The sequence below is a fragment of the Somniosus microcephalus genome, unplaced genomic scaffold (genome assembly GCF_052327205.1).
Source record: "Somniosus microcephalus isolate GS21.2 unplaced genomic scaffold, FLI_Smic_1.0 scaffold1966, whole genome shotgun sequence".
NCBI lineage: Eukaryota > Metazoa > Chordata > Chondrichthyes > Squaliformes > Somniosidae > Somniosus > Somniosus microcephalus.
The window spans coordinates 1,167-14,453 of record NW_028227153.1 but is presented as its reverse complement, the minus strand read 5'-3'; the positions used below and the strand labels follow the sequence as shown (position 1 = coordinate 14,453).

Sequence of the window (13,287 nt, the reverse complement as noted above, 5' to 3'; positions counted from 1 at the left end):
TACTGTCCCCCTTTTTTTTCCTCTTTCCCTCCCACTCCCACTTTCCCCTCTTTTCCCTCCCTCATTCCCCTTCTACTTTCCCCTCTTTCCCTCCCACTCCCACTTTCCCCTCTTTCCCTCCCACTTTCCCCTTTCCCTCCCTCATTCCCCCTTCTACTTTTTCCCCTTTTTCCTCTTTCCCCTCCCTCATTCCCCCCTTCTATTTCCCCCTCTTTTTCCTCTTTCCCTCCCTCATTCCCCCTTCTACTTTCCCCTTTTTCCTCTTTCCCTCCCTCATTCCCCCTTCTATTTCCCCTTTTCCTCTTTCCCTCCCTCATTTCCCCCTTCTACATTCCCCTCTTTTTCCTCTTTCCCTCCCTCATTCCCCCTTCCCCTCTTTCCCTCCCTCATTCCCTTCTACTTTCCCCTCTTTTTTCCTCATTCCCCGCCTCCCTCACTGCAAAATGGCGCCGCCGCCCCCCGCTCCCGCGCGCGCTAGCCCCGCCCCCCCGCTGGCCCCCGCCCCCAGCCTCCTTCCCCGCGCTGCCATTGGCTACGGCCCGGGCACGTGACCGGCTCCCCGCCGCCTCTTTCCCCCCCGCGCCGGAGTCAAACTTTTCAGCGGGAATTAAAAACCCGTCACTGAGGCTTGGGAGTGAAGACAAGATGGCGGGCGTGGGTGAGGGGAGAGAGAGAGAGAGGGGAAAAAAACCAACAAACTGAGGGGGAAAAACAATGAACTTGAAGCAGTTCATAATCCTGACCAGCTCAGACTCACAAAAAAGCCAACTGATTCCTGCCCACCGCACAGAAAGAGGCCATTTGGCCCCATCGCGCCCGCACTAGCCCCTTTCCCAATTAGTCCCCCGTTTCTGTTCCCATCCCCTCCGCCTCGGGCCTCTGCAGTAAAAAATATCCGATTAACAATGCCAGCGGGTTTTGACGCTAATCCTTTGGAGAATTGGCATTTAAAAAAAAAATTGAGATGTCGACGGAGGGGGGAGAAAAAAACCCCAATTCCGCCTCTTTTCCTTATTTTCTTTTTCTTTTTAAAAGGACGTAACTATTGCCAATGGGGCTGGTCGCCATTGGCCGTTCGTGTGGTCAACCTACAGGCAAACTGGGGCGGCCGGCAGCCCGGGACTGGCCCCGGCGCCAACATTACCCGAACCCCGCCAATCGGTGGCCCGCCAGCGATGGGAGGGACAGACCCCAGCCCATCGCATTTGTACTAACCCTTACCTTTTTTTTTTTAAAACAGGAAAATTGGGGAAAGCGCCCTGAAGATGGACGACACCCTGAACCTAGTGACCGAAGTGGAGCTAGGTACGAACGTCAAGCCGCAAGAAAGGAGCGTTTGGCTCGTCATCCAACAGCACAGCAACGGAGGAGGCCGTTTGGGCCCATCGAGCCGGCGCCGGCTGTTTCGAAGAGCAATCTAGTTAACATAGAAAACATAGAAGATAGGAGCAGGAGCCGGCCATTCGGCCCCTTGAGGCCTGCTCCGCCATTCAATGAGATCATGGCTGATCATCCAAATTCAATACCCTGTCCCTGCCTTCTCGCCATATCCCTTGATCCCTTTAGCCTTAAGAAATATATCTAACTCCTTCTTGAATATATTTAATGAATTGGCCTCCACTGCCTTCTGTGGTAGAGAATTCCACAGGTTCACCACTCTCTGGGTGAAGAAATTCCTCCTCATCTCAGTCCTAAATGGCTTACCCCTTATCCTTAGACTGTGACCTCTGGTTCTAGACTCCCCCGCCTCTGGTTATCGATCCTTCAGCCACTGCAAACAGTTTCTCTTCATTCACTCGATCTAAACCCTTCATCATTTTAAACACCTCCATCAAATCGCCTCTTAGCCTTCTCTGCTTCCAGCTTATTTTTGCAGCATCCTAACCCTCCCATTCTGGCACTCATCTGGAATTTTAACATCCCTAATCTCCGCCTCTGACTGCCTTGCACAGCAGATTATTCCGGAGTTCTTCCTAAATTTACTTTTCATTCGCTTGAATTGTTGTCTTCTGATCCCACTAGCCAGATATAAGTAGAATCATAGAGTGATACAGCACAGGAGGCCATTCAGTCCTCAGTACTGCCCCTCCCATGGTGCGGCGCTCCCTCAGTACCGCCCCTCCGACAGTGCGGCGCTCCCTCAGTACCGCCCCTCCGACAGTGCGGCGCTCCCTCAGTACCGCCCCTCCGACAGTGCGGCGCTCCCTCAGTACCGCCCCTCCGACAGTGCGGCGCTCCCTCAGTACCGCCCCTCCGACGGTGCGGCTCTCCCTCAGTACCGCCCCTCCGACAGTGCAGCGCTCCCTCAGTACTGACCCTCCGACAGTGCGGCGCTCCCTCAGCACCGCCCCTCCGACAGTGCGGCGCTCCCTCTGTGCCGCCCCTCCGACAGTGCGGCGTTCCCTCAGTACCGCCCCTCCGACAGTGCGGCGCTCCCTCAGTACCGCCCCCTCCCACAGTGCGGCGCTCCCTCAGTACCGCCCCTCCCACAGTGCGGCGCTCCCTCAGTACCGCCCCTCCGACAGTGCGGCGCTCCCTCAGTACCGCCCCTCCGACAGTGCGGCGCTCCCTCAGTACTGCCCCTCCGACAGTGCGGCGCTCCCTCAGTACCGCCCCTCTGACAGTGCGGCGCTCCCTCAGTACCGCCCCTCCGACAGTGCGGCTCTCTCTCAGCACTGCCCCTCTGACAGTGCGGCGCTCCCTCAGTACCGCCCCTCCGACAGTGCGGCGCTCCCTCAGTACCGCCCCTCCGACAGTGCGGCTCTCTCTCAGCACTGCCCCTCCGACAGTGCAGCGCTCCCTCAGTACTGCCCCCTCCGACAGTGCGGCGCTCCCTCAGTACCGCCCCTCCGACAGTGCGGCGCTCCCTCAGTACCGCCCCTCCGACAGTGCGGCTCTCTCTCAGCACTGCCCCTCCGACAGTGCAGCGCTCCCTCAGTACTGCCCCCTCCGACAGTGCGGCGCTCCCTCAGTACCACCCCTCCGACAGTGCGGCGCTCCCTCAGTACCGCCCCTTCGACAGTGCCGCGCTCCCTCAGTACCGCCCCTCCGACAGTGCGGCGCTCCCTCAGTACCGCCCCTCTGACAGTGCGGCGCTCCCTCAGTACCGCCCCTCCGAAGGTGCGGTGCTCCCTCAGTACCGCCCCTCCGACAGTGCGGCGCTCCCTCAGTACCGCCCCTCCGACAGTGCGGCGCTCCCTCAGTACCGCCCCTCCGACAGTGCGGCGCTCCCTCAGTACCGCCCCTCCGACAGTGCGGCGCTCCCTCAGTACTGCCCCTCCGACAGTGCGACGCTCCTTCAGTACCGCCCCTCCGACAGTGCGGCGCTCCCTCTGTACTGCCCCTCCAACAGTGCGGCGCTCCCTCAGTACCGCCCCTCCGACAGTGCGGCGCTCCCTCAGTACCGCCCCTCCGACAGTGCGGCGCTCCCTCAGTACCGCCCCTCCGACAGTGCGGCGCTCCCTCAGTACTGCCCCTCCGACAGTGCGGCGCTCCCTCAGTACCGCCCCTCCCACAGTGCGGCGCTCCCTCAGTACCGCCCCTCCCACAGTGCGGCGCTCCCTCAGTACCGCCCCTCTGACAGTGCGGCACTCCCTCAGTACCGCCCCTCTGACAGTGCGGCGCTCCCTCAGTACCGCCCCTCTGACAGTGCGGCGCTCCCTCAGTACCGCCCCTCTGACAGTGCGGCGCTCCCTCAGTACCGCCCCTCCGACAGTGCGGCGCTCCCTCAGTACCGCCCCTCCGACAGTGCGGCTCTCTCTCAGCACTGCCCCTCCGACAGTGCGGCGCTCCCTCAGTACCGCCCCTCCGACAGTGCGGCGCTCCCTCAGTACCGCCCCTCTGACAGCGTGGTGCTCCCTCAGTACCGCCCCTCCGACAGTGCGGCGCTCCCTCAGTACCGCCCCTCCGACAGTGCGGCGCTCCCTCAGTACCGCCCCTCCGACAGTGCGGCGCTCCCTCAGTACCGCCCCTCCGACAGTGCGGCGCTCCCTCAGTACCGCCCCTCCGACAGTGCGGCGCTCCCTCAGTACCTCCCCTCCGACAGTGCGGCGCTCCCTCAGTACCGCCCCTCCGACAGTGCGGCGCTCCCTCAGTACCGCCCCTCCGACAGTGCGGCGCTCCCTCAGTACAGCCCCTCCGACAGTGCGGCGCTCCCTCAGTACCGCCCCTCCGACAGTGCGGCGCTCCCTCAGTACCGCCCCTCCGACAGTGCGGCGCTCCCTCAGTACCGCCCCTCCGACAGTGCGGCGCTCCCTCAGTACCGCCCCTCCGACAGTGCGGCGCTCCCTCAGTACTGCACTGGGAGTGTTGGCCTGGATTATGTGCCCAAGTCTCTTTAATGAGTCATTGAGAGTCAGGAGAAAGATTAATTACATAGAAACGTTTATGCTCCACCCAAACCTCCTCCCACACCTCTTCACCTCACCGTATCAGCAAATCTTTGCATTCCTTTCTCCCTCATGAGTTTTTCTAGATTTCTCTTGAATGCATCTCTGCTATTCGCCTCAGCCACTCCCTGTGGTAGCATGTTCCACATTCTCACCACTCTCTGGGTAAAGAAGTTTCTCCCGAGTTCCCTATGGGATAATTCAGTGGAATATACATCCCCGTTAAATTTAAGAGTCTTGTGCAGTATAGTACTGAGGGAGCGCCGCACTGTCGGAGGGGCGGTACTGAGGGAGCGCCGCACTGTCGGAGGGGCGGTACTGAGGGAGCGCCGCACTGTCGGAGGGGCAGTACTGAGGGAGCGCCGCACTGTCGGAGGGGCGGTACTGAGGGAGCGCCGCACTGTCGGAGGGGCGGTACTGAGGGAGCGCCGCACTGTCGGAGGGGCGGTACTGAGGGAGCGCCGCACTGTGGGAGGGGCGGTACTGAGGGAGCGCCGCACTGGCGGAGGGGCGGTACTGAGGGAGCACCGCACTGTCGGAGGGGCGGTACTGAGGGAGCGCCGCACTGTCGGAGGGGCGGTACTGAGGGAGCGCCGCACTGTCGGAGGGGCAGTACTGAGGGAGAGCCGCACTGTCGGAGGGGCAGTACTGAGGGAGCGCCGCACTGTCGGAGGGGCAGTACTGAGGGAGCGCCGCACTGTCGGAGGGGCAGTACTGAGGGAGCGCCGCACTGTCGGAGGGGCAGTACTGAGGGAGCGCCGCACTGTCGGAGGGGCAGTACTGAGGGAGCGCCGCACTGTCGGAGGGGCAGTACTGAGGGAGCGCCGCACTGTCGGAGGGGCGGTACTGAGGGGGCGCCGCACTGTCGGAGGGGCGGTGCTGAGGGAGCGCTGCACTGTCAGAGGGGCTGTCTTTCAGATGAGACATTAAACCGAGGCCCTGTCTGCCCTCTCGGGTGGATGTAAAAGATCCCACGGCCACTATTGGAAGAAGAGCAGGGGGGAGTTCTCCGCGGTGTCCTGGGGCCAATATTTATCCCTCAACCAACATCACTAAAAACAGATGATCCGGTCATTATCACATTGCTGTTTGTGGGAGCTTGCTGTGCGCAAATTGGCTGCCGCGTTTCCTACATTACAACAGTGACCACATTTCAAAAAAAGTCCTTAATTGGCTGTGAAGCGCTTTGGGACGTCCTGAGGTGGGGAAAGGCGCTGGAGAGATGCGAGTCTGTCTTTTCTGTTTTCTGTATGAGCTGGAGCTTTTACAGAGCTGGTGGGGTGGTGGGTGCCAGGGGTGTGGGGGAGGGGAAGCAGAAAGTTAACCTGTCTCGCAGCAAATACTAATATTTGCGACAAATAAAATGTTGCAGGGTTTCGGTAAAGACGAATCACGACAGGTCGTTTCGTCGCGTTTGCCGCCCCGTGGCTGCATAGGATTTGCATGCGAGCGAGTCCGCTCGTTATAATGCGTGCGGGATTCTGTTTCTGATTAACAGCAAACAAATTTTGTGTTCCAGGGAAGAAAGCGGAACCCCAGATTGAAGATATCGTGAAAAAAATCAAGACCTTAATTGAAGGTAATAGAATGCTGAGAAATAAAGTCCCATGCAAATCCCATTACACCACTGCCAGCAGGCAAACCTTGGCCCCGATTGGGCAGCAGCATGGCAGATGCAGTATAACGTGGATAAATGCGAGGTTATCCACTTTGGAGTCAAAAACAAGAAGGCAGATTATTATCTGAACGGCAATAGATTGGGAGGAGGGGAAGTGCAACGAGACCTGGGTGTCCTTGTGCACCAGTCGCTGAAGGTAAGCATGCAGGTGCAGCAGGCGGTTAAGAAGGCAAATGGTATGTTGGCCTTCGTAGCGAGAGGATTCGAGTACAGGAGCAAGGATGTCTTGCTACAGTTGTGCAGGGCCTTGGTGAGACCGCACCTTGAGTATTGTGTGCAGTTTTGGTCGCCTTATCTGAGGAAGGATGTTCTTGCCATGGAGGGAGTGCAGCGAAGATTCACCAGACTGATACCTGGGATGGCAGGAATGACGTATGAGGAGAGATTGGGTCGATTGGGCTTATACTCGCTGGAGTTTAGAAGAATGAGAGGGGATCTCATTGAAACTTATAAAATTCTAACAGGACTAGACAGACTAGATGCAGGAAGGATGTTCCCGATGGCGGGGGAGTCCAGATCCAGTGGTCACAGTCTAAGGATAAGGGGTAAGCCATTTAGGACTGAGATGAGGAGGGATTTCTTCACCCAGAGAGTGGTGAACCTGTGGAATTCTCTACCACAGAAGGCAGTTGAGGCCAATTCATTAAATATATTCAAGAAGGAGTTGGATATATTTCTTAAGGCTAAAGGGATCAAGGGATATGGGGAGAAGGCAGGGACAGGGTACTGAATTTGGATGATCAGCCATGATCACATTGAATGGCGGAGCAGGCTCAAGGGGCCGAATGGCCGACTCCTGCTCCTATCGTCTATGTTTCTATGTTACTGGGGCGGGCTTTGTGAGCAGGGCCGGGGCAGGAGGTGGGGGGAGAGGAGTTTCAGAAGTCCAGGTTTCCCCGCTCGCCTGTGCAGTTTGAACACCTCAACGTGCCTGATTGACCGGCCAGGCTCTCTGTCGCTCGGGAAACGCTCTGGCGGAGGCCCCAGGAGCCGGTAGGAAACCTTCTGCTGCGTCCGTGGGAGCATGCTTGCGGGGGGAGGATCCAATCTCCGATCCCGGGGGTGGGGGGTCCGATCGTGGGCAGGGAAACAGGTAAGCTTGATGGGTTGGAAGGAAGCACTCCTGCTCCTCCTCGCCCACTACCAGCGCCGTGAAGACACTCAGCTTTTCCACGCAGCAGTCCTCGCCTCCCTTTAGCTTCCGGGTTTCCCAAGGCCCGGGTTAACGGGGAGGAGGAGGCTCCATGAATATCCCCATCCTCAATGATGGTGGAGCCCAGCACGTGAGTGCAAAAGACAAGGCTGAAGCATTTGCAACCATCTTCAGCCAGAAGTACCGAGTGGATGATCCATATCGGCCTCCTCCTGAGGTCCCCATCCTCGCAGCAGCCAGTCTTCAGCCAATTCGATTCACTCCACGTGATATCAAGAAATGGCTGAGCGCACTGGATACAGCAAAGGCTCTGGGCTCCGACAGCATCCCGGCTATTGTGCTGAAGACTTGTGCTCCAGAACTAGCCGCGCCTCTAGCCAAGCTGTTCCAGTACAGCTACAACACTGGCATCTATCCGACAATGTGGAAAACTGCCCAGATATGTCCTGTCCACAAAAAGCAGGACAAATCCAATCCGGCCAATTACCGCCCCATCAGTCTATTCTCAATCATCAGCAAAGTGATGGAAGGTGTCGTCGACAGTGCTATCAATTGGCACTTACTCACGAATAACCTGCTCACCGATGCCCAGTTTGGGTTCTGCCAGGACCACTCGGCTCCCGACCTCATTACAGCCTTGGTCCAAACATGGACAAAGGAGCTGAATTCCAGAGGTGAGGTGACAGTGACTGCCCTTGACATCAAGGCAGCATTTGACCGAGTGTGGCATCAAGGAGCCCTAGTAAAACTGAAGTCAGTGGGAATCGGGGGGGAAAACTCTCCACTGGCTGGAGTCATACCTAGCACAAAGGAAGATGGTTGTGGTGGTTGAAGGTCAATCATCACAGCCCCAGGACATCGTTGCAGGAGTTCCTCAGGGCAGTGTCCTAGGCCCAACCATCTTCAGCTGCTTCATCAATGACCTTCCCTCCATTATAAGGTCAAAAATGGGGATGTTTGCTGATGACTGCACAGTGTTCAGCGCCATTCACAACTCCTCAGATAATGAAGCAGTCCATGCCCGCATGCAACAAGACCTGGACAACATTCAGGCTTGGGCTGATAAGTGGCAGGTAACATTCGTGCCACAGAAGTGCCAGGCAATGACTATCTCCAACAAGCGAGAGTCTAACCACCGCCCCTTGACATTCAACGGCATTACCATCGCCGAATCCCCCACCGTCAACATCCTGGGGGGGTCACCATTGACCAGAAACTTAACTGGACCAGCCACATAAATACTGTGGCAACAAGAGCAGGTCAGAGGCTGGGAATTCTGCAGCGAGTGTCTCACCTCCTGACTCCCCAAAGCCTTTCCACCATCTGCAAGGCACAAGTCAGGAGTGTGATGGAATACTCTCCACTTGCCTGGATGAGTGCAGCTCCAACAACACTCAAGAAGCTCGACACCATCCAGGACAAAGCAGCCCGCTTGATCGGCACCCCGTCCACCACCTTAAACATTCACTCCCTCCACCACCGGCGCACCGTGGCTGCAGTGTGGACCATCTACAAGATGCACTGCAGCAACTCGCCAAGGCTTCTTCGGCAGCACCTCCCAAACCCGCCACCTCTTCCACCTAGAAGGACAAGGGCAGCAGGCGCACGGGAACACCGCCACCTCCAAGTTCCCCTCCAAGTCACACACACCATCCTGACTTGGAAATATATCGGCCGTTCCTTCATCGTCGCTGGGTCAAAATCCTGGAACTCCCTCCCTAACAGCGCTGTGGGAGCACCTTCACCACACGGACTGCAGCGGTTCAAGAAGGCGGCTCACCACCACCTTCTCGAGGGGTGACTAGGGATGGGCAATAAATGCTGGCCTTCCCAGCGACGCCCACATCCCGTGAACGAATAAAAAAAAACCTGGCAGATAGGTTAAATCTGAGGCACGCAGCCTCATTTTAATTGACCAACCCGCCTTCTGGGATCAGGTTGCCCGCCCGTTGGGGTCGGGATTGAGATTTTTAAAATTTTCACATCTCACCCGACCCAAACCCACCCGTTTTTGAGGGTTAAAATCCACCCCTCCCCACCGCCTTGTGTCAGCGGTGCAGAATCACACTTTGTGGGGCCCATCACGTTAAGAGATGGTGATTGCAAAAACCACGACGATTGTGTGTTACATCGGCAACAGTCCAGGGGAAGTGGGTCTGGATAAAAGTGGAGGAAAAGGAAAGTTCTCCCCGAATGAGGCAAAGCAGGAGCTCGCTCAGTTCCCCCCACACACACACACACATCCAGCAGGAACCAAAGAAAGAAATCCAGCGTACTATCTCACAGAAAGGCAGGGAGTGTCAAACGTTGCCGCTGGCCAGCCCAGCCCCTAGGCAAGCGAACTGTGATGAAGGCCCAGTTAAAGGGAAGAAAAAAGGTATAATTAATCATTAAAGTATGGGTTAGACACTGGAACATCGGAACAGGAGTCGGCCATTTAGCCCCTCGAGCCTGTTCCGTCATTCAATGAGAACATGGGTGATCTGTGACCTAACTCCATCTCCCCGCCTTTGCCCCGTATCCCTCAATACCTTTGATTAACAAAAATCTACCAATCTCAGATTTAAAATTAACAATTGACCCCCGGCATCAATTGCTGTTTGCGGAAGAGAGTTCCAAACTTCTACCTCCCTGTGTGTGTAGAAGTGTTTCCTAACTTCACTCCTGAAAGGTCTGGCTCTAATTTTTAGGAAGTTATGATGAACCTTTATAAAGCACTGGTTTGGCCAGAACTGGAGTATTGTGTCCATTTCTGGACACCGCACTTTAGGAAGGATGTGAAGGCCTTAGAGAGGGTGCAGAAAAGATTTACAAGAATGGTTCCAGGGATGAGGGACTTCAGTGATGTGGAGAGACTGGAGAAGCTGGGATTGTTCTCCTTAGAGCAGAGAAGGTTAAGGGGAGATTGACCAGAATGGTACCAGGGATGAGGGACTTCAGTGATGTGGAGAGACTGGAGAAGCTGGGGTTGTTCTCCTTAGAGCAGAGAAGGTTAAGGGGAGATTGACCAGAATGGTACCAGGGATGAGGGACTTCAGTGATGTGGAGAGACTGGAGAAGCTGGGACTGTCCTCCTTAGAGCAGAGAAGGTTAAGGGGAGATTGACCAGAATGGTACCGGGGATGAGGGACTTCAGTGATGTGGAGAGACTGGAGAAGCTGGGGTTGTTCTCCTTAGAGCAGAGAAGGTTAAGGGGAGATTGACCAGAATGGTACCAGGGATGAGGGACTTCAGTGATGTGGAGAGACTGGAGAAGCTGGGGTTGTTCTCCTTAGAGCAGAGAAGGTTAAGGGGAGATTGACCAGAATGGTACCAGGGATGAGGGACTTCAGTGATGTGGAGAGACTGGAGAAGCTGGGGTTGTTCTCCTTACAGCAGAGAAGGTTGAGAGGAGATTTAATAGAGGTGTTCAAAATCATGAGGGGTCTAGACAGAGTACTTCGAGAGAAACTGTTCCCATTGGCGGAAGGGTCGAGAACCAGAGGACACAGATTTAAGGTGATTGGCAGATGAACCAAAGGCAACAAGAGGAAAAACTTTTTTACGCAGCGAGTGGTTAGGATCTGGAATGCACTGCCTGATAGGGTGATGGAGGCAGACTCAATCGTGGCTTTCAAAATGGATAAATACCTGAAGGAAAAAAATTGCAGGGCTACAGGGAAAGGGCGGGGGAGTGGGACTAGCACCTTCTCAACGGCAATTAGGAATAGGTAATAAATGCTGGCCTTGCCAGCGATGCCCACATCCGTTAAACAAATTTTTTTAAAGTACTGAGGGAGCGCCGCACTGTCGGAGGGGCGGTACTGAGGGAGCGCCGCACTGTCGGAGGGGCGGTACTGAGGGAGCGCCGCACTGTCGGAGGGGCAGTACTGAGGGAGAGCCGCACTGTCGGAGGGGCAGTACTGAGGGAGCGCCGCACTGTCGGAGGGGCAGTATTGAGGGAGCTCCGCACTGTCGGAGGGGCGGTACTGAGGGAGCGCCGCACTGTCGGAGGGGCGGTACTGAGGGAGCGCCGCACTGTCGGAGGGGCGGTACTGAGGGAGCGCCGCACTGTCAGAGGTGCCGTTATTCGGATGAGACGTTAAACCGAGGCCCTGTCTGCCCTCTCGGGTGGATGTAAAAGATCCCACGGCCACTATTGGAAGAAGAGCAGGGGGGAGTTCTCCCCGGTGTCCTGGGGCCAATATTTATCCCTCAACCAACATCACTAAAAACAGATGATCTGGTCATTTATCACATTGCTGTTTGTGGGAGCTTGCTGTGCGCAAGTTGGCTGCCGTGTTTCCCACATTACAACAGTGACCACACTTCAAAAAAAGTCCTTCATTGGCTGTGAAGCGCTTTGGGACGTCCTGAGGTGGTGAAAGGCGGCGGAGAAACGCGAGTCTGTCTTTCCTTTCACTGTCATGTGTCGATGTATTTCAGAAAAAAGGGTGAACGATAGCGAACTGAAGAGGTTGCAGGCACAGCGAGGAGCAATGGAAAAAGAACTCGATGAGCGTACGTATGTATTTCCCCTTGATGAGATCCTCGCCGATTTGCAGTGCGTTAGTAACCTGCTTCTAAACACGGCTTAACATTTCAACCTCTCCATTGCCAGTAATATTCGGTAAGGCCGTAAAAAATGTCAAGTATTCAACTGCAACAAGTTTCACGAGAACGTGCAGTGTGAATGGGCGAATTGTTAATCCTTCACTGGCAACTATCTCACTCGAGTCACAGCCATGTTGTCGGCTGTCGGGCTCGCTGCTACCAAAATGGACAAAATATGGTAAAACCGCACTCATGAAAGATAGGAATTTCTGGGAAATGCAACCACATGGCAGTAATCTAATGTCGGGTGAGTCAGGTGATAGTTATAACCCCTCGAGCTTAGCCTTTGTGGTTTAGATCATTATCTCGTAGCCTGTCGCTCCCAGGTGTTCAATATTCTCCACACGTTTTGTGCCTGATTAGTTTGGTGCTACTTTCTCCCAATTTTCCCCAAAATAATCATGCTGCCCTTCAATGTAGAGAGTAGGACACCATGGGAACGCCACTGTAATGATCAGTAACATGTCATTCTAGAATGGTACACTAGGTGGAGCTGTATGTTTAGTCGTGGGCAGTCGTCAAGATGGATGCCTGTACACTCGTCCACATGGCTGAATAAATGACTAGCTCAAGCTAGCTGTTCATAATGAAAACGTCTATTTATTTATGAACATAACAGCCACTACCTCCAGGTTCCCCTCCAAGTCACACACACCATCCTGACTTGGAAATATCTCGGCCGTTCCTTCATCGTCGCTGGGTCAAAATCCAGGAACTCCCTCTCTAACAGCGCTGTGGGAGCACCTTCACCACACGGGACTGCAGCGGTTCAAGAAGGCGGCTCACCACCACCTTCTCAAGGGGCGATCAGGGATGGGCGATAAATACCGGCCTTGGCCAGCCGACGCCCACATGCCGTGTAAGAATATAAAAAAAAACAACTGGTGGTCCTTTACGCTTCTGCTGCCTGCTTGACTTGCCAGAAAGCAAGCTTGAGTGGCACCAACAAGGGGCAATTCCTCCTGCCCGCCCCCGCCGCCCAAGCCTGGTGATATTCTCCCTAACCTGTGAGAGGACTGATTGGGAATACCAGTCAGTCACGACAGAAGCCCAGTTCCCTTTGGGCGGCCATTGTCCCAAGCATCCATTTTTTTTCTCGTATTCTCCCCTCGGTTCCCGACTCTTGCTGGGCCGTCCATGGTTGCCCGCCAGTACCGTGCCCAAATGGCTAGTTTTTTTAAAGTGAGTGTCAACAGGCTATTTGCACTGTGGAGTGCATCACCGTGAAGCCAAATCGGTTTTCACTTAGACAGCCACACATGTGCGCTTTGGCAGCAGTCACCAGAGATCAGGAATGGGAACCCTGGCCGGTTCTTTAATCTCCACCCTAATACAGAGGCACTGAGAGCAACCAATTGTACCGGGCCAGCTCCTGCCCCGATCGAGATCACTGCAGCCTTTACCATTGGGGCAGATTGTTTGAGCTTTTCAATCGACCCCGGAACGGCCAGTTGTGATTACTGTACTAACCAATG

The 13,287-nt window shown here is 55.6% G+C and overlaps 1 long non-coding RNA gene across 1 annotated transcript; it reads left to right on the top strand.

Moving 5' to 3' along the window:
• The first annotated feature begins 1,248 nt into the window (after window positions 1-1,248).
• Window positions 1,249-11,719, top strand: LOC147080159 (uncharacterized). Its single transcript, XR_015077484.1, has 3 exons — window positions 1,249-1,305; window positions 5,908-5,967; window positions 11,645-11,719. It is a non-coding gene; the product is annotated as an uncharacterized LOC147080159 (long non-coding RNA).
• The last annotated feature ends 1,568 nt before the right edge of the window (window positions 11,720-13,287 follow it).